A 27049-nucleotide genomic window follows, 5' to 3' on the forward strand; every position below is an offset into this window, starting at 1 on the left:
TGTGGCTAGTAGGTGCAAGATCTGGAAATCAAATCCACATCCTCTAATTCCATATGTTGATATCTTTCTGTTGCACATGCTTCCTATAATGAGAATGGGTGGCATGTCAAAGCAGGAACAGGGGAAGCTGGACAGCCACGAGCAGAGGAAGGGGCAGATCTGGCACATAATTAATTAGGAAATTTGGTAAGAATTTCACATATGGGAGACCAGAAAGTGAGCTAGAAAGGCCTTCTCAAAAGTTCCTTTATCTTACTCATGGTGAACAATAAGCATGGTGTTAATGAGATAACATGGGTTGCTTTTGGTCCACTCAATCAGGACCATGTCTATTCAATTCTACTTTCATAGGAGGATTCTGGTAGGACTCTTCAAGAGTATTGGAGAGTTTCGTGTCTCTATCATTCACTTGTTTTCCCATGAGTTGTGTTCCCCTTTATTTTTAGGGGCTCAGTCACTAGCACCAAAGTTTTTTGTTTGTTTTTAATATCAGATTGTTTTTACAAAGGGATATGAACTGCAAAGATGTAGCAAGATAAAATAGACAAATCATTTCCCCAATGCCTCAGGAACACAATCACTCCTTTACCATTTTATACTCTAAGGACGGATAGGAGGTTAGGTTTACAGATTCACTCAGTTCCTACAAAATATTAGTTGCAGTAAATACAAGTCTTAACCCTATTTATCTCATGTCCTCATCTGCTAAATGGGATGGAGAAACTCTCTAATATCTCTGCCAAGGAAACCCCAAATAGGGCCACAAAGAGTCTGACATGACTGAATAATAACAACAAAAGCCCAACTGGGCTAGTGGCTTCAAAACCTTGATCCCCAAACCTTTGCCTCTGGACAAGCTGAAGCTCCTAGCTTGGATTCTTAATCCTGTATGTCTTGAACTCTTGGAGCAGATAGAAGACTCCAATCCCTTCTAGAATAGAAAAGAAGGAAAAGGCTAAAACTGCAGCCATATTTCTTTTTTTAATTGTTTTTTTTTTAATTTTACAATTTTTCCCCAATCTCGCTTCCTTCTCCCCCCCCCACAGAAGGCAGTCTGATAGTCTTTACATTATTCCCATGCAATACATTGATCAAAATTGAATATGTTGAGAGAGAAATCATATCCTTAATAAAAAATAAAATATAAGAGATAGTAAAATTACATAATGATACTTTTTTTTTAAAAAAAATTAAAGGTAATAGTCTTTAGTATTTGTCCAAACTCCACAATTTTTTCACTGGATACAGATGGTATTCTCCATTGCAGATACTCCAAAATTGTCCCTGATTGTTGTATTGATGAAATGAGCAAGTCCATTAAGATTAATCATCAACCCCATGTTGCTGTTATGATGTACAATGTTCTTCTGGTTCTGCTCATCTTGCTCAGCATCAGTTCATGCAAATCCTTCCAGTCTTCTCTGAATTACCATCCTGCCTAGTTTCTAATAGAACAATAGCATTCCATGACATACATATACCACAGTTTGCTAAGCCATTCCCCAATTGAAGGACATTTACTTGATTTCCAATTCTTTGCCACCACAAATAGGGCTGCTATGAATATTTTTGTACAAGTGATGTTTTTATCCTTTTTTCATGATTTCTTCAGGGTATAGACCCAGTAGTGGTATTGCTGGATCAAAGGGTATGAACATTTTTATTGCCCTTTGGGCTTAATTCCAGATTGCTCTCTAGAAAGGTTGGATGAGTTCACAACTCCACCAACGATGCATTAGTGTCGCAGATTTTCCACATCCCTTCCAGCACTGATCACTGTCTTTTCTGGTTATATTGGCCAGTCTGAGAGGCATGAGGTGTTACCTCAGAGATGCTTTAATTTGCATTTCTCTAATCAGTAATGATTTAGAGCAATTTTTCATATGACTATGAATCACTTTGATTTCCTCATCTGTAAATTGCCTTTGCATATCCTTTGATCATTTGTCAATTGGGGAATGGCTTGTTTTTTTTAAATTTGACTTAGTTCTCTATACATTTTAGAAATGAGTCCTTTGTCAGAAATACTAGTAAAAATTGTTTCCCAATCTACTACATTTCTTTTTATCTTGGTTTCAGCAGTTTTGTTTGTGCAAAAGCCTTTTAATTTAATGTAATCAAAATTATCTAGTTTGTTTTTAATGATGTTCTCCATCTCTTCTTTTGTCAGAAACTGCTTCCTTTTCCATAGATCTGATGGGTAAACTATTCCTTGATCTTTTGCTTATAATATTGTCTTTTATGTCTAAATCCTGTATCCATTTTGATCTTCTCTTGGTATAGGGTGTGAGATGTTGGTGTAAGCCAAGTTTCTTCCATACTAACTTCCAATTTTCCCAACAGTTTTTAATCAAAGAAATAGTTTTTATCCCAGAAGTTGGAGTCTTTGGGTTTATCAAACAGCAGGCTTCTATAGTCATTTTTGCACCAGCCATATTTCCTAAAACACTATAACCTAAAGGCTTGGGAAGAAATCTCTTGAGACCCTTCCTCTTTAACCACATGGTCTCACTATCTGTGAGTGAGAGACTCACTTTCACCCTCAGATAAGGCTCTTGCTGAATTAGGACATTTAGAAAGTACAGAACATTCATGCTACACAGTGCTACAAAGACCATTTCCAACTACAAAGCTATGAAAAATAAGACCCAGTCATAAAAACGAGAGTATTGATCCACATGACTAGGGAGTCCCTTCTAACTCTCAGGTTATAATTCTATGAATTATTTGACTATAAGAGTTCTCTACTATGTGAATCTTTTTAACTGGAAGATTCTATGAAATTAGACATTAATTCTTTAGTGAACAGAAAAATTCTTAGAGCATGCCTTGACTCAATAGAGGCTTTGACTTGTACCAAGACCAACTAATTCAGTAATCTTTTTAAAGTTAGAATGATGTTTATGTGTTTCACATTGTGCCAAGTGCTATAGAGGATGGGAAAGAAAAAATAGCACATTTCTCTGCCCTCAAAACACTTCTAATTGAGTAGGAAGAACATAGAAGCTTGAAATAAGGAGAAAACATTCTTAGAAATGAATGTGATTCTGGAGGAATCCCAATTAAAAGATAATCATTATGGGACAGGGATCAGCAGGGACATATCATGGAGATCTTTAGTATATCTTCATCCTCTCTGATTTCACTGCAGCATTTGACATGGCTTAGCACCTTTAGGACAGCGAGAAGGTGTCACAGTGCATAGATTTCTACACCTGGAGTCAGGAAGACTCCTGACTTCCTGAATTCATATCTTACCTCAGATAATTTCTACTTGTGTGACCCTGGGCATGTCACTTAACCTTGCTTGCCTCAATTTTTTCATCTGTAAAATGAACTGAAGAAGAAAATAGCTAACCATCCAGTATCTTTGCCAAGAAAACCCCAAATGGGGTCATAGAGACTCAACTTAAAAACTATGATACAACACCTATGTCTGAATTCTATTTTCTTTCCTTGACTTCAAAGATACCACATTACCTAGTTTCTTCATATACCTCTCTGATCTTTTCCTTCTCTATCTTCTCCACTAATATCTCATTCTCTTTCCAATACTGTTGGATGAGTGATCTCAGAGGATTTCCAAGACTTCAAATCTGATCATCAGGAAGATGATTCCTAAAATTATATGTCCCACCCTGACCTGTCTCTCAAGCTCCAGATTCCATCTGCTAACTGCCTATAGGATACCTGACTTTGCTAAAGACTATCCTCATAACTTTGGGCAAATCATTTGACTTTTGTAGGTCTTGTGATATAAATAGTGATTGAACTGGAAAGTCCCAGTGATACATTCCAGTTCAAAATATATAATTTTGTAAAACACCAGAATATTCTACTGCCCCCTCAATTTCCCCATATTCAAAACCAAGATGATGATCATCATCATGATTACCCTTAAAATATTTTCCTCCTCCTTACTTGTTTAATTCTTTCAGTGATATTATCATTCACTCAACCTTGGTTATCTTTCAGTCTTCCCTTTCTCTCACCTCTCATATCCAGTCAGTCATCAAGTCTTTCCATTGATAAAAAAAAAAAAAAAATCTTCTGAATCCAGTTCTTCCTTGGGACCATCAAAGCTTTCATTACCTCCATTGATACCTTAATAACTCTAATAGGTCTTCCTCCACTCTTTCTCTTCTACAAACCATCTTGCATAACAAGGTGATATTTAAGTTTTTTATGCACATATCTGATCCCTCAGTCCTCTGCATGTCACCCTTCAAATAGCTCCCTCCTGTCTACTGAGTAAAATTCAATCTCCTTTACCTGCTATTCAAACCCTTCCAAATGTCATCTACCTTTTAAATCATTTTAATTCTTTATATACTTAAATGTAAGTTAAATGCAAGTGTCAGTTAAATACGAAGTTATAAGATGAAACAGTTCCTGGTTTTAAGAAGTTTATAATCCAATAAGAGAAATATACACACACAAAAAAGATACAAAATGGAGAATGTTATAAAAGAGAGTTTTAGACAAAAAAGGCTATTAGAAATTTGAGGAGAAAACCTCTCTATCACCCATTAGTGAATAAGTTCTTTTCTCCACTAGAATGCCCTTCTTTTGCCATGAGTTCAGATCTGTAATTAAGATCAGTTTCAACTAAGACAAACAGGAAAGTCTTCACAGTGGAAGCAGAAAATTAGTTGGGTCTTGGAAAAAAAGAAAATTAAGAGGTAGAGATAGAAAGAGGTGCCATTTTAGACATGGAGGGATATTGTCGGCAAGAAAAGGGGACTGGTAAGTTATCAAATGATATAATGTATGTAAAGCATTTTGCAAATCTTAAACTTTTGCATCTAGCTATGGCTATTATTGTTATATATGTATGTTTCCACTATTATTATCATAATTAAGTTCATTTCTTGGCCATGTTCTCATTAGGCTGCCTATATTATGACTAGCACTCTCAATCCTTTCACTCAACCCTAGACCCTGTCCCTGGGTCCCCTACTCTGATAAGTGAGCCTCCAAATCACTTCCTAGTCATTTTCATTCCATGTATGTTTTCCATATTCCATTCTGGATCCCTTTTTGGTGTAATCTCCTATTAGAATTATGTTCCTTATAAACAAGGAATATCTTTCTTGCTTGTATTTGGATATAGAATGTAATATAACATGTGGTATACATAATTTCTTAATAAATGCTCTTTACAAATCTATCATCTGTCTATGTATCTATCTATTCATCAATCTATCTATCTATCTATCTATCATCTATCTATCTATCTTTTTATCTATCTAGTTGACAGCTAAGGGATAGAGTGCCAAGCCTGGAGTCAGGACAACTCATCTTCCTGAGTTCAAATCTGGTTTCAGTAGCTGTATGATCCTGGGCAAGTCACTTCCCCCTGTTTGTCTCAGTTTCTTCATCTGCAAAATGAATTGGAGAAGGACATGGCAACCCACTCTAGTATCTTTACCAAGAAAATTCTAAATGGGGTCACAGAGAGTCAGACAAGACTGAAAATAACTGATAACAATATATCTATCAATCCATCTAAACCAGTTCAACTGGAATAGAGAATATTTAAAGGGAAGTGAGATGGAGTACGGATCGAAAAATCATTTGGACATGGGTGTTAGTAGACTTAAAAGAAGTGCCTACTTTATTCAGAAGACCCTTTGGAGGCACTGCAATGCTCTCAGTTGCAATTATTTGATCAGTATCATGCATTAGGAAGATTGCTTGGGCATATTGGAGATAAGAGAAGTTGGTAGCAGGGTAAGTTAAGAGACTGTAATAATAATCCATGCAAAACGTGATGAGGGACTGGATGAAAATGATGCAAGTGGAAAAGAGGCATGGATATAGAGGATGAATTGACATAACTTAGTAAATGAATCACTGTGGAAAAAGAGGAAGAAGGAAGTTCAGTCTGAGAGGAACATTTCTAATTTGGGGAATTAGACTCTACCTTTCTCAAATTCAGTGCCCCATCAGAGAACTTCAAGGAAAATTGCTTAAAAATTAAGTTATGACTTAAGTCTCAGTTTCCTTAAGGTAAGGAATAAAAATATATAAATCAGATCTTATTACATATATAGCTGCCCCTTATCTGTGGGATTTAGAGATACCAACTATCTTTTTTCTACCTACTCTTCTTAAGGGTTTCCTTATACCTAATTTTTCCCTTCTCCTGGGAGATATTGTATCCTTGGCCATCTTCTCTAGTATTGGCCTTCTCTTATGCCTCCTGACCGACTGGTCCAACCTCTTATTACTCATTGTCCCTTCTAGGTTCTTCCTCTGGAGTCTATCATTCTACTCCACCCTTATTTCTTCCATTCAGTTTTGACCCAATAACCGGTTCAACTCCATCCTCTGCCCTTGAATCCCATGCCCCCTTATTCTATCACCACTCATGCCTTTCCAAACTCCAACCCTGGATTACCCTCAAACTTGACCTCCTCTGCTCTAACTCAAGTCATAGAACTATACTGACAGTATCTATGACAAATTTATGTTATCTAGTTTCAGTTAGATTCTACTGCTGTATGGCAATCTTTTAATATTATCTTTGACTGACTCCTATTCATACCTCCTACAGGAGCTATTTAAATCTTTTTAACTTGAGAAATGTTAAATTTCTAGAGGGTAAATTATATATACAAAAATTATATATATGAACTAAGATATACATTATACATATATTCATAAAGATATTTACTATACATATAGAAATATCATGGGATATACATGTATTATATTTGTGTGTATAAATACATGTATAAATTTCCCAAATATAAATATAAATAAATGACACTCATTTGAAGTCTTGGCTAATGAAAGACAAAGGAGGAAGGATCAAAGCAGAGAGAAGTTGTAAGATGTTTCAACAGGTTTGAGCTATCCTTTCAAAGATACCTTGATTCATGCTTTGAGCTGTGGTTAGTGAGATGAATTATCTTACTCACAACATGAATGTTACAATGTGGCATGTGCATATAACTAATACATAGGATTGCCTAGCACATATGGGTGGTTAAAGGTAAAGAAGAATCAACAACAAATTCATAATCTGTGCATCTCTCAGAGACAATTTCCAACTGACAGGCTAGAATATTGGGTTGAATCTAATAAAAGTTAATAGACGTAAATAACAATTCTTACTCTTGTGTCCAAAAAGTCAATCTCTCAGTGCAATCACTGAAGAGATAATACTTTATTATTTTACTTATTTATTTACTTTATTCACCTTGGTCAGACTATATGTGAAGTATTCTGTTCAGTTCTAGGCTATTTTTCAATAAAAGATTTAGCCTGAAGAGAAGATAGGTGGCGGGGGGGGGGGGGGGGGTGAGAAACATATGCACATATGATCATTGTCCTTAAATACATTGAAAAGCTATCTCTATGAATAATTAGCTTCATTCTGCTTGAACCATGAAGGCAGAACAAAGAACAATGACTGCAAAACATAAAGAGGCAAATTTAGGTTAGCTATAAGGAAAAATTTAAGAATTAAACTCATCTAAAAGTAGAATGGATGATGTTTAGATGCAATGGGTTTGCTCCTCATTAAAGGACTTCATAAGGATGCCTGCTACTTAGATGTTATTGAGAGAATTTTAGTTCAAACGTGTAGAACTAGCTGGCATCTATGGTTCTCTCTTGCTCTGAGATTTCAGGATTCTATCTGTCCTTGGTTGAAGAGAAAAATGGGAATAAAGTAAATGGCAAAATAGTATTAAGTTTGGCATTACATGGACCTAGGGAATAGGGGTAACTAGGTAACATAGGAGATAGAGCACTGGCCTTGGAGTCAGAAAGACAGGAGTTCGAATCCAATCTTGACACTTACTAGCTTTGTGACCTTTGGCAAGTCTCTTAACCCTGATTGCCTCATATCCAGTCGTCCTGATTCATATCTGGCCATTGGACCCAGGTAGCTCCAAAGGAGAAAGTGAGGTTGGTAAACTTAGCACAGCACCTGCTCACATAAATCTAATTCATTTGCACGACATGGCATCACCTCCCTGATATCATGGTCTTCTTCGAGAATGAAGGACAAACATCAAATGGACCTGGACTCAAATCCTAACTGTTACTTCAACCTGAGGCATCTTGAATAACTCACCTCTCTCTGAACTTCAGTTTCATCCTCTGCAAAATGAGAAAGTTGGACCAGATAACTTCCCTTTTGGTGCCTAATCCTATGATCCAATTAGATTAATTAAAACCAAAATCAAAACTAAAAACCAAACCTGATGTTAGAAGTAAAACTCCATCTAAAATCCAAGAAACTGATGCTTTGGGTGGTGTAACAGTGTGTCCCTTATTAGTTAAAAATCAGTGGAAGGAGATACAAGAAAAACCTAAGGAGGGGTCTCAAAATAAGACAAAACAATTCCTTTTCCCAAAGCCCAGACTCTCCCTTTGGAGGACTCATTCTACCCCTGGTACTTCCTGCTTCTCAGAAACTGCAGTAGAAATTATCATTTGCTTTCAGAACTATCACTGGAATCACAAAGGACATCTCAACAAAATGTAAACAAATAAAGATGAGGATCCAATTAGTAAAGATATAGTCAAGTACTTAGAGATAGTTGCATGCAAATTCTAAATAAAACAATCAAATCAAAAGAGCCAATCTCCTCAGAGGATTATGCCTAACAGAGCTGAAATTCCCACCCTTGATAAGTTTTCTTCAAGGCTTCCCTTTCTCCTTTTAAGATACAGAAATTGGTAAGAGATGGGCTAAGAGAAGGCAGAAAGCCCTAGTTCATGTGTGTTTCTGAGATTACCCTGGTTAATCTTAAATCTAAACCCCCTTGACCAAAATGGATGTTCTGGGGAGGAAGAATCTGGCCAAGATTTTGATAGGTGGGGAAAAGTGACATGGAGCCAAATCAGGTGCTGAGTACACAGCTTAGAGGATAACTCCAAGCAAATGAACATTTGACTCATGTCAGAACATGCAGATTTCTCAATTCCTCTGTGATTTTTTGTTCTTGATAATATGCCACAGTTGGGACTGTGGATAGAGTACATTCTAGAAAGAGAGACAGAGGCTCAAGGAGGAGGAGAGAAAGAGGGCATGGGAGCTGGTGTAGCTCACTATCCTGTAGGCTCGAGTTCATCTGCCATGGGAGTGTAGGAGGCCCAAGAAGTTCTTACATTAAAGCAGAGAGAGCTCCACCATCTCCCCAGCCCCATAAACACTCATGCCTCAAAAGGACAATATACCCTCCACTGAAGACCTAATCATTTTACAGTAAATAAGGAGATATATGACTCTTCCAAATTAACACTACTGTCCATCAACAGAGGGTCTTGCTTCTTTCTAAAAGGCAATATGATGCACCAGAGCTGGTTTTGGTCATTCAAATCTCTACTCTGCTTCTTCCTAGTCATAGAACTCTGGATAAGTCACTCAACCTTGGGAACTCAGTTTCCTAATTTACCAAATGGTGACAATAATATTTGTGCCACTTGTATATCATAGATTTAGGGGGTCCTTTAACAAGAAGTAGCGAGATGGTGTAGAGGCCTAGAATTCAAACGCAACCTCAGATACTTGCTGTGTGATCTGGCTAAGTCATTTTATCTTGTTTGCCTCAGTTTCCTCATCAGTACAATGGCGATGATAATAATAGCACCTATCTCCCAGGATTGTTATGAAGATCAAATAAGATAATTATGAAGGAAATAAGGTAATTTTACAGCTATAAAGTGCTTACATAGATAGACATAGATATAGATATAGATTTAGATTTAGATTCAGATAGAGATAGATATTTATAAATGTTAGCTATTGTCATTACCTAGTCCATCCATTCCAACATTCTTTTCCATATGGCAACACTGGGGCCCAGAGTTTAAGTGGCTTGCCCAAGTTACACAGCTAGGAAGTATTAAAGGTGAGATTTGAACTCAGGGACCCTGACTCAGGATAATGATTTCTCTTTCCACAGCACCGTAGGGCAGGGTTGTTGTGATGGAAGTTCTCGGCAATATTAATAGCATCATAGAAATGAACACTATTATTTGTCACAGATAGTATTTTCTGAGAGTTGTTCTGGGTGACATGATAAATTATTATTTTTTAAAATAGGCAACGAGATGCTACATACCCTAGTCACCGGGCTGCCAGCCACCACGGCTTCTCTTGTTCTGAGGGTCAAGCAGTGTCTCCGAAGCCTCAGAAATTGGCTCTTGTGTACTTCTCACTAACAGAGGGGCAGCCCAGTTAGCTTTGTATACCTTTAAATAGAAGTGGGAAGCAGTTGGGTACAGAAGGAAAAAGCCTGTCTGATGAAATGAACTCTTATCATCCTCCCTTGCTGTGTTTTCACTCAAGTATTTTAACTAATGGGCTGTTTACCGCAGTCTCTGTTTAGCATCTTGCCCTTGTGAAATTAAAACAAAAATGAATACTAAAGACAATTAGTTTCTCCTCTTTAGCACTCCTGAGTGACTTGCAATAGGTAAAGGCCACAATCTCCAATTTACAACCTTTTTTAGAAGACTTTATTTACCAATTGAATCAAAAAAAGTGTACAAAAATTACAATCCCCTGATCTCTACTTTTATCAGTAATGACCTTCTTTCTCTTGACCTCCCATAATTTTTTTTCAATCAATCAATCATTTATTAAACACATTGATTACATGTCAGACCCTGGGAATTAGGTAGAAAGACCAAAATAGTCCCTACCCCCCCCAAGATCTTACATTCTAATTCACTTGTACTTCTCTGTCTCTCACCCTATTTCTAGATTTTCAGCTCTTAACAGATGTCTGTTGAATGGATGTGAAAGAATGAATGTTCAAAGTTAACTATGTCTTTACCTTGCTCTCATTTTCCCTTGCTCTCATGAGTGTCCAGTGGAATCTTAGAATGGTGATAAAAGTTCATCCATTTAAGGGTGTGTGCTACACTGGTGTTTGTATCTTAGTAAATCCTGGTACTATTTATATGCTTCTATATGCTCTTGAGGGCATGTTCCAATTTTGTCTTTTTATCTCTGGGATTGATCACAGTGCCTCCCCTCCCTCCAACCCATTGCCAGATCTAGTCATCTCTACTCTTCCAAAAAGTTAGCCTATGAGTCCTTCTCTCCACTCACACAGCTGCCATCTTAGCTGTGACCCCTGTACAATAAGTCTTCTAACTGATCTCCCTGCCTCAAAAGTTCTTCCCCTCAATTCAGTCTCCACTGCTCTGTCAAATTATCTTGAAGTTCAGGTTTGAGCACATTTTGTCTCTACTCCATAAATTCCAGTGTCTCCCCAATACCTCCGAGATCAAATATGAAATTCTGCTTTTTCATTGAAAGTGCTCCCCTTGCTAAGTCCTTCCCACCTTCCTAGATGTCTTATGCCTGACTTCTCAACCTGTATTCTATAATCTGGATTCACTGGTCTTTCTTTCCCACTGGCTCCTTGCACATGCTCTTTTTCAAGTTCCTTGAAAATATTCTCTCTTCTTACCTCTGCTTGTAATTTCCCTCCTCCTACAATCAGCAAGTCTGCCTTCTATGGGCAGACTTCTGACTTCTCTGCTACTAAACCTGCCTTCTCGGCAGTTACCTTCCATCTTCTTCAGAATAGAATAGATGAAACATTTGTTTGGTGCTTTTTACATGATAAGCACTCTATCCAATAGAACAATCCTTACTCCCAAAGGATTTACACTCTAAAGGGTGAAGGAAACCCAGAAAGAAGATGGAGGAAATGGGGGGTGGCCACCTATGTAGGGGGATCGACAGCTCATTAGGAAGTAGGGAGTTAGGGGAATGTGACTCTTTAAATAGTGGCCTGGATTAGGGAATCACTAATCAAGAGAGCTGCTTAAAGTAGGGATTTCTCCAGACTGGAAAGGCAACAACTGTCTTTGCTCTTTACACATTAATCATAGAACCATTAGGTTGAATGAGTCTTCCTAGTGATTTAGTCCATCCTCCTAATGTTGGATGTTACACACAGTTTTATTAAGATGGGCCTTTATTATATGAGTTAAACTTGCTGCCTTTTGTAACTTATTAAATAAAGATTTCAAAGAAAGCATGGTGTAAAGATTAGTGCACTGGCCTTGAAGCCAAGATAAACTAGTTTCAGGTTCTATCAATGACATATACTCATTATGTGATCTGGAGCAAAGTTACTTAATTCCATCAATTTTCTAGATGACTCTCTAAGATTGTGATAAAAAGTGCTCTTGGCCTTGGTAGATCGAGTTTCCTTAGCCAAGAGTACCTTAAACCAATGAATCACAGGTCTAGTCATAATCTCCTAGCCGAAACACATATTTAACATGCTCCCCATGCTAATAGATGAATGTCCTTTGGAGCAGGGACTTTGCATCTTCCTTTGCTAGTTATCTACTCAATGCCCTATTGTCACTACACGTAATGTGTTCAACTCTTGATGTTAGAATGGATCCAGCAGAGATAATAATATATTCCCAAGTAAGGGCTGCACAGGTTGATGGATCGTTAATTGTGTATAAAAATATGGAACCTAAAAAAAGTAATGAAGGGGCAGCTAGGTGGCACAGTGGATAGAGCACAGGCCCTGGAGTCAGGAGTACCTGAGTTCAAATCCGGCCTCAGACATTTAATAATTCCCTAGCTGTGTGGCCTTGGGCAAGCCACTTAACCCCATTGCCTTGCAAAAAAACCTAAAACAAAACCCAACAAAACAAAAAATAATGAGAGTGAAAACAATCTGGGAAAAAAGTGAGCCTGATGACCAGGGTTAGGGAATCAGGAGTCAGGAGGAAATGGCCATACTGTGCATGTATTTTGTATGTAATTAGTTCTTTACATATTATCTCCCCCTTAGACTATGAGTTCTTTGAGGTCTGGGACTGTTTTCCCCTTCCTTTGTATCCCAAGCTCATCGTAGGTGTTTAATAAATATTTATTGACTGATTAGATGATTAATGAATATCCATCATGTTGAATTCAATCAAATTAAATTGAATTTTCTCTCATGTTTACTCTTCTCCATTAAAATATTGATTCTCTCATAGAATAGTAAAAGAAGACCTGGTTCAAGAAACAAAAAAAACCTTGATTTAGATCTAGGCTCTAATTTCTTATCTTTATGATACTGAACAAATCCCTTAACTTTTTGAACCTCAGTTTCCTCATCTGACAAATGGGAAGGCCAGACTATAGAGCCTGGCACAATGCTTTTATGTTTCTCCTAAACACTTAGCTTAGAATGATATGCATTTCTGGACTGCAACATTTCTTTACAATCTTTTCTCTCCCTTGTGATCCAGAAGGGGGTCTGCATGAACACATCCCACACCCATACAAAAGAATTCAATGTATGGCACAAACTATTTCTAAACCCGCTGGCGCCATAAGCATTGTGTAGCAACCCTTCCAGCTGCATCTGGGAGGAAGGGAAAGAAAGATTTGGAAAAATAGGTTCAACTCTTGACCCATGCCATGGAGAGAAGGCCTGTTATTATCATCATCCCCATCAACATCTTAAGCAATCAAGAAAGAACTCCGACGCATGAGAATTCTTCCCAAAGAAAGAAAACAAAACAGTCACTAGGACTCATTCAGCTGGGCTGATTCGGACACTCACACGCTTCCTCTCACCATCAGCCAGGCTCCGGCTCATTCCCTCATTAGGTGCCCATTTATCAGCAGACGTACAGAGGGACAGAGAAATAATAGTCTTTACTCATTTGAAACTTGCAAATGCCATGTCACAATGTTAGATTTCCCCAAAGGAAAAGGTATTTAAGGATAATCTAGGCACCAGCTTCAAATCCACCCTGGTTAACTACAGGATGAAAATTATTTTTCTTTCTGTAATTACGAAGGTAGTCCCCAAAGGTGTTTATTATGTTCGATTGGCATGAAGTCTCAAGGAGGATTTGGAGGGAGTTCTCAAGGTTGTTCAGAAAGGTGAGGGACAGGATCAGGGCCTTGACCTTGCCCTTGTATCAAATGCCTTCAACCTCACCCAGGTAGAGTCCTGTTTGGGAAGGAGCCTGCCACCAGATCAGGGAGGGAACGTTTCTATTTATCTAGAGGGCAAGTACAGTCACAAACAGATACTTTGAACATTCTACTGAACTGTCTGACTCTTGCAACCAAACACCACCCAAGTACCTCAGGTTTCAGCAAAGAAGGGGTGGGGAGTCTTTTGCCTCTCTCTCTCTCTCTCTCTCTCTCTCTCTCTCTCTCTCTCTCTCTCTCTGTCTCTCTCCCTCTTTCTGTCTGTCTCTCTGTCTCTCTGTCTCTCTCTCTCTCTCTCTCTCTCTCTCCCTCCCTCTGTATCCTCTCCTCTTCTCTTCTTTCTCTTCTCTTCTCTTTTCTCTTCTCTCTGTCTCTCTCTGTCTTTCCCTCTCTGTCTCTCTTGTCTCTTCTCTCTCTCTGTCTCTCTCTCTCCCTCCCTCTGTATCCTCTCCTCTTCTCTTCTTTCTCTTCTCTTCTCTTTTCTCTTCTCTCTGTCTCTCTCTGTCTTTCCCTCTCTGTCTCTCTTGTCTCTTCTCTCTCTCTCTCTGTCTCTCTCTCTCTCTCTGTCTCTCTCTCTGTCTCTCTCTCTCTGTCTCTCTGTCTCTCTCTCTCCCTCTGTATCCTCTCCTCTTCTCTTCTTTCTCTTCTCTTCTCTTTTCTCTGTCTCTGTCTTTCCCTCTCTGTCTCTCTTGTCTCTTCTCTCTCTGTCTCTCTCTCTCTCTGTCTCTGTCTCTGTCTCTCTCTCTCTCTCATCTGTCTCTCTCTCTCCCTCTGTATCCTCTCCTCTTCTCTTCTTTCTCTTCTCTTCTCTTTTCTCTGTCTCTGTCTTTCCCTCTCTGTCTCTCTTGTCTCTTCTCTCTCTGTATCTCTCTGTCTCTCTCTGTCTCTCTGTCTCTCTCTCTCTCTTCTTTTTCTTCTCTTTGTCCCATCCCCATCTTTATTTCTTTGCCTCTCTTTCCTGCCCCTCTGTCTCTGTCTCTGTCTCTCTTTGTCTCTGCTTCATTCACCCCTGGATTTTTATTATTTCCATTTATTTTCTCTTATTTTCTAGGGGGAAATCTTTCAGGATGACACCAACATGTGTATTGAACATGACTGCAGCCAAACGTTATCTCCCAGATCTGGCCTGAGACCAGTTTGCCTGTAAGGATTAATTTTAGGCTATTCTTATCAGAATGAGTCTGACTGTGGCAGTATGGGAGCTAATTCTCTGACAATAAGCCTGCTGTGGTGTATTTGGTTCCCAGTTTGTTTGTTTTGATGTGTACAAAGACTGCAAAATGGATAGCGATATCACACTTGTCTCTAAATGAGAGTCACCAACAAGCTCAACATGGGAGGCTTGACAGCATTTGTGGAGCTGAGTAGTAAACCAAAGAGTAATTCTTGGGAAGATGCAGCGAGGACTTTTCCCTCCCTGCTTCATACTACAGCACTGTCTTCCTATCTTCCTGCATTAGGATAACTGAGTCAAAATGGTCGCTAGGGAGGAATGTTCCCCAAACTTCATGAGTGTGACCAATGCTGGCCCACTGGGCAGTGATTTCAGGAAGGGTCTTTTTACTCTTAATGAGCTATAAATGAAATGCCCAGTGTCTTATCATTCCAGGGAGGTATGAGCTATTCAACCAGAGTGTGGGTTCTGGCACCTCCTGCTAAGCTGGAAAAGCTTGGAATATGGGCTGGGTAGGGATTGAATTTTGGTTATTAAAGGGCCGGACTCAGAGCTGGTCATCATGGCCAATTTCCATGGGGTGATAAAATCATAGGTGATCGCAATTCTCAAAGGCCATATCCATATGCAGAATCATTAGGACATCCGATATTAGAACATGGGTCTTGATAGAACATTTTGTCTTTCCCCCTTGTTTTACAGATGTGAAAACTTGAGTACACAGGGGTCGAGTGATTTGCCCAAGGCGCGAAAAGTAACAAGTAGCCGAGACCAGATAAAATTCCAAATCTTTTTACTCCAACATCAGCAATCTTTCTTTGGAGTCCCCATTAGTCTCTCTGTCTCTCTCTTCTTTTTCTTCTCTCTCATTCCCATCTCTTTTTCTCTGCTTCTCTGTCTCTGACTTTGTCTCTGTTTTTAACATTAATATAATATAATATTATGTATTATAATATAATAATGATATATGATAAAAATATAATGTAACATAACAATGTTATACAATTAGCGTAATGTACCTAACCCAAAGTAAACATAGGTTCTCAGAGTATTTATACAACTATCTATGACAAAGAGCTATCTAGTTCTTAAATGCTTCCCTTACAATGCAGGGATTTCCTAGGCAGTAGTTACTACTAGGCTATCTGAAGAAAAGAATGGCAAAGAGGGTGCCATCTACCTTCTAGTCTTATACTTTAAGGAACTTCATTAATGTTGCCTTTGCAACATTGGTATCTGGGCAACTGGTGGTCCAGTGAGGCTGAGACTGGAGACAGAAAGACTCATCGTCCTGAGCTTCAATCTGGCCACTTACTAGTTATGTGATCCTGGATAAGTCACTTAATCTTATTTGTCTCAGTTTACTCATCAGAAAAACGAACTAGAGAAAGAAATGACAAACCACTCCAGTAGCTTTGCCAAGAAAATCCAATATGGGATCACAAAGAGTTGGGCGTGAAAGAAATGTTTGAACAACAATGCCAACAGCAAATGGGGATATCGATAGCACCTGCCTTGCAGGGTTGTTGTGAGATTCAAGCGAGAATATTTGCAAGGCATTTAACCCACTGCCTGGCGCACGTCGTATGCTATATAAATTCTGGTTACTATTATTATTTTCTGGTACTAGCTACAAGGCACTGTACTAAGTATTATAAAGTGTATACGTAAAATACGAGAAGTCAAAAATGTCTCCAACAAGCTATTTTACAAAATGTTTCAGAATCACAGAAACTCAGCAACCTGGAGGAAGCTCAGAGGTGCCTGGTCCAACCCATAGCTTCTGAGCAAAAATCTAGTCTCCTACAAAACAGAGTACCCAGAAGTCCATTATTGAGGTCTATTCTGAAGACTTCTAGTTACATGAAACAATTTAAATATAATTTCACTTTGTTAAATACAGCACCAAACACCAATTAATCTGTTCCCATCTTCTGAAATATTTACTTTGCTTTTTTTTCCCCTAATATGAACCTAGATTCCATTATGACCCATTGCTGTTCTGTCATCTTCAGTCAAGCCAAACTCTTCCTGACTCCATTTGGGGTTTTCTTGGCAGAGATACTGGAATGTTTGCCATTTCCTTCTCCAGTTCATTTTACAGATGAGGAAACTGAGGTAAACAGATTAAGTGATTTGCCCAGAGTCACATCATTAGTAAATGTCTTAGGTCAGATTTGAACTCACAAAGATGAGTCTTCCTGATCCTAGACCCTGTGTCCTATTTATTGTATTTCTGACTGCCCTGTTAGTCATTACCGCACCTCCAATGACCAGCGCAATGGGATTCAGTATATGAACATTCATCAGATACTATGAATCTTCAGAGAAGCTTTTCATTGCTTGAAGGAATCTTTTTTTTTTTGGGGGGGGGGGGCGATCCATGAATGTGGAAGGGTGGGCCTTTATATTATATAATGACAGTGAAAGGGAAGAGGTCAACTAGGTTTCTTCATGACCCATAATTTAGTGTCAAGAAATACCTGGTTTATGACATCTGATTCTTTCTCTTTGCTTTTTATTGATTTCTTTGGGCTTTTGATGATTTTTTGAGAGTGGGGCTCTCTGTCTCTTCCAAACAGAATAGAGGTCATTTATGAGTGTAATCTCAATTGCTGATTTATATAGAAGCTTTGGCTTCTTCCATTCACAACTACGTCAGTTTGCCTCTCCTTGGGCAGCCTAGGCCCCTCACCCCCACCCCAGGTTCTTACTATAATGCTGCAAACACCTGATTGGTTTTAGCATAAAATTCCCACATTTAGGTGATCCACCATCCTCAGCCTCCTCCAATTGTGAACCATACTCTGTATGTCCTCTGTTAATTCCTTTACTTTGCTTTATCTTAGTACTCAGTTGGTACTCAATCGGGTCATACTAAATGGTTTGTTTGTTGTTATGAGTTTCTAAGATTTATCTTTGTGTGTATTAGAATGTAAATTTGTTGTGGATTGATGCATATCCTTTTTGGGGAAGGGGGAGGAAGCTCCTTTTAAACCTATAGCTTTCTGTTCCTCCTTAAAGGCTTCATGAGTAAACCAGCAGGGATGATGTCTTGTTTATCTTTGTTCTTTCTCTCAATATGGTGCCATACGTATAATAGGCACTTAATATTTATTGAATAAATGAATCAATAAATTTTAAAATGGTACCAAATAGAGAAAATACTGGGTAGACCCAATCCACCAATCAAAGCAAACAACGTATGAGAAAATCATTAAGATACAGCCTCAAATCAGATTAAATTGGATGAAACTAACTGATCCCAACTATCTACAAATATTGAGTTTGGAGTATTTTAAATAGTATCTGAGGAAGATTCATTAGTGATAATAGATCAAACTGGGAAAGATAGTAGCCTTAAAAATTCACAATACTACCTTAAAGATGACCATATAAATGAATAAGAGCAGATATTTTGTACCACCCTGTGACTGATCAAAGTCCATAAAATGGTTGGCTCTCTCTCTCTCTCTCTCTCTCTCTCTCTCTCTCTCTCTCTCTCTCTCTCTGTTTTCTCTTCTCCCACTTTTTTTCTCCTACATAAATATTCCCATAAAAGAAGCACATCTCTGTGAAAGAGAAGAGAGGACCAGACAGTCAGCAAAACTGTCATGAATATGAAATAGTGCATTCATGCTTATTTTTCTCAAATATAAAAACAAAGTGTCAACTATCCCAAATATAGCATGTTGTACAAAATGAGTGGACTAACTAAAATTTAGACAATGATTAATATTTCAGACTGATGGAAGGAACTTCCATTCCCATTGTGCAAGATGGTTTGAAAGAATTTACTATCCATTTATAGCTAACTAGGGAGGGAAAAAAAATGACAGTCGAGATGTATTTAGAGACTACATCTGTGGTCTTACAGCTTAACTTGTAGTCAATTTTGATCAAAACAATTCATGGAAGATACCTGCTATACACACCAAAAGGATGAATTCTTAGCCATAGGGATGAAAATCCCTCTGTAGGAATGAACACTCTTAGTAAAGTAAAAAGACTACCCTATTGCTGCCTTGAGTAATAAGTAAAGAACAGTATCCTGCCATCTTGAGGAAAAATTTAGTAGAGTTCAAGATAAGTTAAATTTGATGAAAGCTTCTTTGCATTCTAAGGAAAAATCTGAGAATAAATATTAGAACATAATCAGTAATGCAGAAATGTCTAAACTTTCTAAATTCGAAGGAAAAAATTGAACAAGCAGTAATAAATTTGATGTCTTAGAATCACTGATGTGCTTAGAATCAGGTAGCTGTGTATATAACTTCAGGAATGAAGACCAAAAAAGGTGGACTCTTTTGTTTGTGGTTAACTGATCAAATCATGAATATATAATAGAAGATAGAAGATTTCACCGTCTCAAATTTTATTCTGATTCTAAATATGGGAAAAATTAAGATGAGACTAACTGTGAGGTCCAATGGCTTATGTTCTTCCTAGTTAAATAAACTCAGTCCCTTTTATTCTAAAGGAAGCTCCTATTTTGCCACTTTTGTTATTCATTCAATTCATTCATGCAGAATTCATTCAATTATTCATTTTTGCCACAAACATTTATTGTCTCCCTATTTGTGGAACACTGCCTAGATGATGAGGGATGATACAAAGTCAAATCAAGGGCAAAGGTGTGCTAGAGACAGGTCTAAACTCCTCTAGGTCTGACATTTTCAATGAAAGTATTCACATCTGGCAGCTAGGTGGCTTAGTGGATGTAGCACCAGCCCTGGAATCAGGAGGACATGAGTTCAAATTTGACCTCAGATACTTAATAATTGCCTAGCTGTGTGACCTTGAGCAAGTCACTTAACTCATTGCCTTAAATAAAAAAAAGTATTCACATTCAAAATAATTGCTAGAAGTCAGGGTTCAATTTATTGTCTGGTAATAATAAAGTGTTAATAAATCAAATTAAGTTTAAAAGTCTGTTAATACTTTGTTTGAGAATCCAGTTGTTAAACATTTGCCAACTCACCCTTGTCTATAAACATTTGTTGAATTTAACAAGAGTCTACAAAAACAAAAAAAAGGGACAGCTAGGTGGTGTAGCACCGGCCCTGGAGTCAGGAGTACCTGGGTTCAAATCCAGTCTCAGACACTTACTAATTACCTAGCTGTGTGACCTTGGGCAAGCCACTTAACCCCATTTGCCTTACAAAAAAAAAAAAGAATTTAACAAGAGTCAAGAAATGAAGTCAACTAGAGTGGAGGACTGGTGACTGTCTGATAATAATAATAATAAGAAGAAGAAGAAGAAGAAGAAGAAGATCTTTATGTTTGTTTTAAGATTTGAAAAGTGTTTTACATTCATTATCTTAATTTTTCATTTTATTTTTTTTTTGTTTAGGTTTTTGCTAGACAGTGGTATTAAGTGGCTTGCCCAAGGCCACACAGCTAGGCAATTATTAAGTGTCTGAGACCGGATGTGAACCCAGGTACTCCTGACTCCAGGGCCAGTGCTTTATCCACTGCGCCACCTAGCCACCCCTTATATTCATTATCTAATTGGAGTTTCACAAATACTCCTAGTTAAGATATATCTTGTATCTTCATAGAGTTTATAGTCAAGAAAGAGGTTAGAAAAAATATAGAAAGCTATAAAAATGGCACATGATAAATAAAAAGTAAGATTGTTGAAGACAAGGTCTGTTTTGTTTTAGGTTTGTCTCCAATGCAATGCATAGTCCCTGTCACATTGCAGTTTTGCTTAATAAATGCTCGTTGCCTGATAGCTGCATCAAAAATAAAGTTTTATGAGGACAGAGCAGGGAGGTTCTTATTGAGTGGAAGGAGCTAGGTGTTGGAACTAGAATTAGAAAGGCCTGAGGTCAAATCTGACCTCAAACAGCAGCTAGGTGACCCTGGAAAAAAAATCACTTGACTGCTGTCTTAGTTTTCTCTTCTATAAAATGGAGCACAGTGGATGGAGTGCGAGGTATGGAGTCAAGAAGACTCAAGTTCCTGAGTTCAAATCTGGTTTCAGATGCTTAGTAGCTATATCATCTCAGGCAAGTCACTTAACCCTGTTTGCCTCAGTTTCCTCATATGTAAAATGATCAGGAGAAGGAAATGATAAATCACTTCAGTGTCTTTTCCAAGAAAAACTCAAATAAGGTCACAAAGAGTCAAACACAACTGAACAAAAACGGAGATAAAAATAGTAAAAGTAAAGTAAATTAATATTTATAAAATACTTTTCAAAGTTTAAGAGTTATACAAAAGCTAGTAGTATTATCTAATTTGCTAATCAATCATAAGCATTACCTTTGACTTATGACTGTACATCTTTTTTGATGGTGAGAGATCTTTTTAAGTTGATTCTTAATATTTATTTTTAATTGCATATAAAAACAATTTTACATGTTTTTTTTTAATTTTGAGTTTCAATTTCTCTCTCCTCCCCTTCCTTCCTCTCCTCCATCATTGAGAAGACAAGCAATTTTCTATAGTTATACACATATGCAGTCATGCAAAATAGATTTCCATATTAGTCATGTTGTGAAAGAAAACAGAAAAAAAAGTTTTGGGTTTTTTTTTAAGTGTTCTGCAATCTGTATTCAAAATTCATCAGTTCTTTTTTTGGAAGTGGATGAAATTTTTCATTTGGAATTCTCTTTGGAATTCTCTCAGATGGTTGTATTCTTAAGAATTAAGTTATTCACAGTTGATCATTGTACAATATTCCTGTTACTATGTTCAATATTTTCCAGGTTCTCTCTCTCCTCTCTCTCTCTCTCTCTCTCTCTCTCTCCTCTCTCTCTCTCTCTCTCTGTCTCTCTCTCCTCCTCTCCTCTCTCTCTCTCTCTCTCTCCTCTCCTCTCTCTCTCTCTCCTCTCTCTCTCTCCTCTCTCTCTCTCTCTCTCTCTCTCTCTCTCTCTCTCTCTCTCTCTCTCTCTTTTCATTTTGCATCAGTTCATGTAAATCTTTCTAGGTTTTTCTGAAAGCTTCATGCTCATTATTTCTTTTAGCACCATAGTATTTTTAAACAATCATATAATACAACTGTTCAATCATTCGCCCATAGATGGGCATTCCCTCAATTTTGACTTCTTTGCCACCATGAAAAGAGCTGCTGTTAATGATTTTGCATAAAAAGATTCTTTGTCTTTTGCTTTTTATCTCTTTAGAATACAAACCTAGTCTTTTGGGCACAGTTATCATCCACAGTGGTTGGATCAGTTCCAACTCCACCATTAGTTTCCAAAAACCCCTCCAACATTTGTTATTTTTCCTTTTATATCATATTAGTCAATCTGATAGGTGTAAAGTAGTACCTCAGGGTTGTTTAATTTGCATTTTTTCTAATCCTGGGGTTCTGCCATGTCCTCTCCCTATGCATACTTCTTCTATCGGCCCTAATAATAATAAAGTTTTTAGGAATTACAAGTATCATCTTCCCATGTAGAAGTGAAAAGTTTAGCCTAATTGAACTGATTTCTCTTAAATTCTCTCTCCTCAATCTATTTTCTAGGTCAGTTATTTTTCTAATGAGATATTTTTCTGTTTAAAAATTAGTCTGCCATATAATCACAGAATCTTTTGTGATCTTGACTGGGGTTCTATGATATTTGAATTGTTACTTTCTAGTTCCTTAAAAGATTTTTCTCTTTGACCTGGGAGCTCTGGAATTTGGCTATACTATTCCTTGGAGTTTTCATTTTAGGATCTCTTTCAGATTTATTCTTTCAATTTCTATTTTATTTTCTGCTTCTAGGATATCAGGGAAGTTTTCCTTGATAATTTCCTTGAAATATGATGTTTGGACCCTTTTATTGTTAATGGCTTTCAGGTAATCTGATAATTCTTAAATTTTCTCTCTTCAATCTATTTTCCAGGTCAGTTATTTTTTCAATGAGATATTTTTCTGCTTAAAAATTAGTCTGATATATTTGGTCAGACCACATATAGCAATGTCAGACCACATGATTTGATGGGCCTTATATGACCTGCTGACCAGAGGTTCCCCAATCCTAAATCTAATCAATAATCACTTCTTTTTCCATATAATTTCAGATAATGTTGGTTTCTTCTTCTGAAACTGCCTATTCATATCTTTTTACCATTTGTCAATTGGGGAATGAATTATATTCTCATTAATTTAACTTAGTTCTCTATATAGTTGAGAAATAAGACCTTTATCAGAGAAACTTGGTGTAAAAAATTTTTCCTCAGTTTTCTGTTTTCATTCCAAACTTGAATACATTGGTTTTGTTTGAGCAAAACCTTTGTAATTTTATGTAATCAAAAATGTATATTTTATATCTCATAAGTCTATCTCTTATTTAGTTATGAAATTTTCCCTTATCCACAAAACTGACAGGTAAACAATTTTTCATCTTTTTTGATTTTTATAATTTCCCCCACATTATTTTATTTTATTATTTTTAAATTCCATGTTATTTAATAGTATTTTTCCTCAATTATATGTCAAGACAATGTTTAGAATTAATTTTTACAAGATTTTGAGTTCCAAATTTTTCCTTTTCCTTCCTTACCTTCTCCTCTTTGGACAATAGTAGGCAATTTGATATAGGTTATTTATATACTTTTATGTAAAACAGATCTCCATATTAGTCACAGTTGTGAACGAAGAAACATATAAAAAAAGAATAAAGTAAGTAAAAAATATGCATTGATCTTCATTCAGAATTAATTAGCTCTTTTTAATAAACTTTATTCTTCTAACTACATGTAATGGTGATTTTCAGCAATCAATTTTTTTACATTTTTCTCCCTCTCCCTTCTCTCCTCCTCCCCCTGATAGAAAGCAATGTAATATGGGTTCTATTTCAATAATCTTGCTAACCATAGTTTCTTATTATTCATAGAAGAGAAAGAATTAGAGAGAAAAACCTACATAATTCATAAGACAATATTTTTTTTTAAAATTGAAGATAGTAAACTTTTGACTGCATTTAAACTCCACAGTTCGTTCTTTAGATATGGATGGCAATCGCCATCACAGCTCTTTTAGTTTTGTCTTTGGTTATTGTGCTGCAGAAATGATAAATGTATCATAGATGACCATCAGCCCATGTTAATGTTAGTGTGTGTAATGTTCTTCTGGTTCTGCTCACTTCACTCAGCACCAGTTCATGCAAGTCTTTCCATACTATTCTGAAGTTCTGTCCTTTATTATTTCTTATCAAACAATAGTATTTCATCACATTCATATACTACAATATGTTTAGTTATTCTCCAATTGCTGGGCATCCCTGCAATTATCAGTTCTTTGCCATTATGAAAAGAGCTGCTATAAATATTTTTGTACATTTGGGTGTTTTACTCTTTTTCATGATCTCTTTGGGATACAGACCTAATAGTGGTATTCCTGGATTAAAGTTTTATTGTTCTTTGGGTACAATTCTAAATTGCTATCCAGAAAAATTGAATCAGTTCACAACTCTACCAACAATGAACTATTGTCCCCGTTTTTTTTCCACATCCCCTCCAACATCGATCATATTGGAAAATCTCATAGGTGTGAGGTGATCTGTTTTAATTTGCATTTCTTCATAATTATTTAGAGGATTTTTCATATGACTGCAGAGAGTTTTAATTTCTTCATCTGAGAATTAACTTTTAACATCCTTTGACCATTTATCATTTGAGGAATGATTGTTTTAAATTTGACTCAGTTCTCTATATATTTTAGAAATGAATCCTTTGTCAGAAATACTAGTTGTAAAAATTGTTTTCCATTTTACTGCATTCCTTTTTATTTTAGCTGCATTGGTTTTATTTGAGGAAAAATTTTCAATTTAATATAATTGAAATTATCCATTTTGTCTTTTATAATGTTGTCTATCTCTTCTTTGGTTATAAACTGTTCCCCTTTCCATAGAGCTGAAGATAAACTATTCCTTTTTCTCCTAATTGGCTTATAATAGCTTTTATGTCTAAATCCTGTATTGATTTCAACTGTGAGATATTGGTCTATGTCTATTTTCTGCCATACTTTCATTAGTTTTTTAGCTGGATGTTGATAGCATATTCCTCTTTTATTATATATATTTTGCAAGGCAATGGGATTAAGTGGCTTGCCCAAGGCCACACGGCTAGGTAATTATTAAGTGTCTGAGTTCAGATTTGAACCCAGGTACTCCTGACTCCAAGGCAGGTGTTCTATCCACTGCGCCACCTAGCCACCTAGCCACCATGCCCCTAGCATATTCCTTTGTACATCTTTTGTAATTGTCTTGCATCATTATATTGCTGAGAAAAGCTGATTCATTCATCCTTGATCATTACATAATGTTTCTGATATTGTGTACAGTGTTTCCCTGATTCTTTTCATTTCACTTTGCATTAGTAAATACAAATCTTTCCATGTTTTTCTGAAATCTGCATGTTCATCATTTTTTATTGCACAATAATATTCCATTACATTCATATATGACAACTTGTTCAGTCATTCCCCAAGGGGGCATCAACTCAATTTCCAATATTTGGAAAACGGATCTAGAAGTGAATCAAAGGGTGTACACAGTCTGTTCATCCTTTGGTCATAGTTCCAAATTGCTCTCCAGAGAGGTTGAATCACTTCATAATTCCACCAACAATGCATTAGTTTTCCAATTTTTCCACATACTTTCCAACATTTGTCATTTTCCTTTTTTGTCATATTAGCCAGTCTGATGGTTAAGTTATTTTAATTTGCATTTCTCTATCAAAATTGATTTAGAGTATTTCTCCACATGCCTATAGATGACTTTGATTTCTTCATCAGAAAACTACCTATTTATATCCTTTGACCATTTGACAATTAGTAATGGCTTGTACGCTTATGATTTGATGCAGTTCTCTACATATTTGAAAGGTGAACCCTTTATAAGACACTTGCTTTAAAAATTGTTTGCCAGTTTTCTACTTTCCTTTTAATCTTGGTTGCATTAGTTTGGTTTATAAAAATTTTTTTAATATAATTTAAATTGTCTATTTTACATTTTGTAATCCAATTTATCTCTTATTTGGTCATAAATTCTTCCTTTCTCCATGTATCTGACAGGTAGACTATTCCATGCAAGTCTAATTTGCTTATGGTAGATCTTATCTTGGTATTCACTGTGAGATGTTAGTCTTTGCTTAATTTGTATCCTATTGTTTTCCAGTTACTATTGCTACAGTTGTCTTGCCAGTAATTTGTTAAAAAAAATTTTGCCTTGATATTCATTAGAGAAATTTATCTATAATTTGCTTTCTCTGTTTTAGCTCTTCCTGGTTTACACATCAGCACTATATTTGTGTCCAAGAGGAGTTTGATAGGACTCCACCTATTTTTTCCAAATAGTTTATATAGTATTGGAATTAATTGTTCCTTGAGTATTTGGTAGAAATCACTTGAGAACCCATCTGGCCCTGGGTTTTTTTTTCCTGAATTCATTAATGGCTTGTTTAATTTATTTTTCTAACATATGGTTCTTTAGGCATTCTATTTCCTGATTGGTTAATCTGAGTAATTTATATTTTCATAAATTTTTATCAATTTTGCTTTGATTATCAAATATATTGGCATATAACTGGGCAAAATATTTCCTAATGATTGCTTTAATTTCTTCAGTGGTGGATTTTTGATTTTTGTCCTTTCTTCTATAGAGTCAAATTAAACTTATCTTTGTTTTTTTTTTCATAAAACCAGATGCTAGATGTATTTATTAGCTCAATATTGAAAGCTTTACTTTCAATCTTATTAATTTCACCTTTGATTTTCAGGATTTACAATTTGTTGCTCTATTGAGGATTCTTTTTCTAGTTTTTTTTTTCTTTGCATGCTCAATTCACTGATTGGTTCTTTTTCTGTTTTGTTAATGTAAGAATTTAGAGAAATAAATTTACCCTAAGTATTGCACTGGCTATACCCCATAAATTTTGATATGTTGTATTATTGGGATGATTCTATTTAATGAAATTATTGATAGTTTCTATCATTT

Source organism: Macrotis lagotis, chromosome 7 (genome assembly GCF_037893015.1).
Source record: "Macrotis lagotis isolate mMagLag1 chromosome 7, bilby.v1.9.chrom.fasta, whole genome shotgun sequence".
Lineage (NCBI taxonomy): Eukaryota > Metazoa > Chordata > Mammalia > Peramelemorphia > Peramelidae > Macrotis > Macrotis lagotis.